The following is a 2,530-nucleotide window of genomic DNA, read 5'->3' as shown; positions in this document are numbered from 1 at the left end:
CCTTAAACACAGCATTATCGTATTCATGGTTTAAATGCGCTGCTGTTAATCTCATGGTTGAGACAGATGATTTGTCATTGTCCCTTCCGGCTGACAATGATTTCTTCTCGTTGTAAAATTCTTCTTCTTTATGTTTACATAGCTTGTACAAGTTAATTAGTGATTAATTGAAGCATAATAGTTTTATTGCTTACTAAAATCTCCTTACGCTTAATTTGTATGATTTGCGCCTAAGATATATATTAAGCGCTTAAGATATTCTATTTTCACTTAATTAACCCAGTTTCTGCTTAAAATTTTATGTTTGTGTTTAAGCGCTTAGGATTTCCTATTTTTGCTTAATTAATCCAGTTTCCGCTTAAAATGTTATGTTTGTGTTTAAAATAAGCACAAGCCTACCAGAATAGCAATACATAAGCAGTATTCAGTCATTTTAAATGAGAAGCTATATTATTAAATGGAAAACTCATTTATTAAACTAATACTATTAAATACTACACAAGTAGCAAACACACATAATGCAACCATATCAAATTAAAGGGGAAACATACATTATATACATTACACAGTACTATGAAGAACACACACATGTGAAATTCCATAACAATCGAAAAAATTTCTTTCAGCACAACATTATTGCTTTCGATCGCAGTACACTCGAAAAATGAAAAAATAAAAACTCTAGCCGAAAAATCTCCCTACAAACTACAATATTATCTAATAATCACACCATTAAACAAAAAAATCTCTCTTTCCAACATGATCACTTTAAAAAATCAAACAAAGAAAAACCACGTAATGTAAAAACAAAACAAAACAGTAGAACTTTAACAACGCTCCACTCGCCTCAATACGTTAGCGAAGCAAAACCAATGAATCTGCCAAAGAATTGAGTGGGAGTTATCCTACGATCAAGTGGTGGAGCAAACTTTCTGTCCTACAGAAGATGTCCAACAATGACAACCTTGGCGAAAAAGGAAAAAATGAAAAAACAAAGAGATGAAAAAATCGGCACCAGTAATGATGTTCTCTCGGGATTACCCAAAAAAAATCTGCTTCCTCTCTAAGGGGGCATTTGGTTGGATGTAATTTAATGCAGTTTGGATTTAATTACAATGAATTAGAAATCCTTGGTTTTCAAAAATACAAAGGCAATCAAATCTCGTGTTTGGTTAGATGTAATCGAAATTACTCGTATTATAAAAATTTTTATGTTTTGCTTTGAAAGGATTTGTAAATCAGAATTGGAAAAATGCATGTGTATATGCGTGTATATATGCATATATGTATATATGTATATGAGTATATATATGTATAAATATACATATATATATATATGTGTGTATATATACATATATGTATATGAGTATATATATATTTGTATAAGTACATGTATATGTGTGTGTATATATGTATATAGATATATATCGGTATAAGTACATGTATATGTATGTATATATATGTATATACATATACATATATAAGTATATATATAGCTGTATAAGTATATGTATATACATATACATATATGTATACAAGTATATACATATGTATAAATATATGTATACATATATGTATGTGCATATATACATATACATATATGGATATATATGTATATGTGTAAAAATATGTATATGAGTATATATATATATGTATGTGTGTATATACGTATATGAATACATATGTATGTATATATATATGTATGTATAAGTATATGTATATGAGTATGTATATGTATATGTGTAAAAGTACCTGTATATGTTTATATAAATATATAAATATATATGTATATGTACATGTATGTGTATGTATGCATGTATTTATATATATACATTGGTTTTTAACTCACAGGATTTGGTTTTACGCCCAATTTGGGCGTAAAACCAAATACACCAAAAAAGCTATTGTGATGTAATCTCAATTACATCAAGATTTGCAAATACGCTCAAACAAACAATGAATTTCATAAAGTAAAGTATTTGATTTTACATGTAAAACCAAATACACCCAAACAAACACACCCTAAGTGGCAAAGTCATTACAGGCAAAAGCATCTATTAACCACCGTTATATGCTTAGGGGGTTTGAAAATTATTATATTTAAAAAGAAGGGGTTTTTAAAGATACTCAAATTTAAAGAAATAATATACTCAAATTTAGAGGGACAATTTATGCATATTGCAAACTTGCGGGGTATTTTTAACAATTACCAATTAAAGAATAAGGCACCAAATAAAAATTTATCATTCTGAATTGTAAATTCGGATTTAAAATGCACTTCATCTTAAAGCTAGCAATATCATTTATTAGGTTTGAAATGAATGGTAGCGTGTTGTTACTCCCATAAGACTGTTCACTTGTCCATTTTACTAATTCATATAAATTAAAAAAAATTGATTAAAATTAGTTAATAAATTGAAATTTATAAGAAATTGAGCTAGCTTTCTAAAATTACGCTTAGTTAATAATAAATATAGTTAAACATGATTTATTAGGAGTTATATAAATGCATTAAATAAAAATAAATAAA

This window comes from Dioscorea cayenensis, chromosome 7 (assembly GCF_009730915.1).
Source record: "Dioscorea cayenensis subsp. rotundata cultivar TDr96_F1 chromosome 7, TDr96_F1_v2_PseudoChromosome.rev07_lg8_w22 25.fasta, whole genome shotgun sequence".
Taxonomy (NCBI): Eukaryota; Viridiplantae; Streptophyta; class Magnoliopsida; order Dioscoreales; family Dioscoreaceae; genus Dioscorea; species Dioscorea cayenensis.
This window is presented reverse-complemented; position numbering follows the sequence as displayed.